Consider the following 529-nt stretch of genomic DNA (forward strand, 5'->3'; position numbering starts at 1 on the left):
TTGTTCTTTTTCTTTTTCCTTTCTTTCTTGGCATTTACTTCATTGTTATGCCCTCCTTCACGCACAAATTTTCCTTTTGCTTTTCCCTTCCGATTGCTCGCATATCAGTTGTGATTCCTCACAAGGTAATTTTTTGTTTTGGAAAATTTGCTCCGTCCTGCTCAGTTTGGGTCTTAATTTTACTTGCGCGCTTGTTTGTCTTTTCTTTTATTTTTTTTTTCGTTTCAATAGCGAGTATTAAAACAGTCGAACGTGCCAAACTGTTTTTTCTCCCCTCATCCCTGCCATTCAAAATTGTCTGCTCCTTTTTGTTTTTCCCCTCTCTCTTCCTCGCATACCGAAACGCTGCGACGCATCGCGTTATGGTTTTCTTCTTCCCCTCCATTCCCAAAAACAAAAAGGAAGAGGGTAATAAATAAATAAAAAGGCGTTAGTTCATTAGTCCCGTGCCAATGGCGTTTCTCCCCCTCATCCCCTCCCCGGTTACCCACGTTTCTACAACAAACAAACAAGAAAAAACAAAAAAAAA

The sequence above is a fragment of the Trypanosoma equiperdum genome (assembly GCF_001457755.1).
Source record: "Trypanosoma equiperdum strain OVI genome assembly, contig: ctg_487, whole genome shotgun sequence".
In the NCBI taxonomy this organism is placed as follows: domain Eukaryota; phylum Euglenozoa; class Kinetoplastea; order Trypanosomatida; family Trypanosomatidae; genus Trypanosoma; species Trypanosoma equiperdum.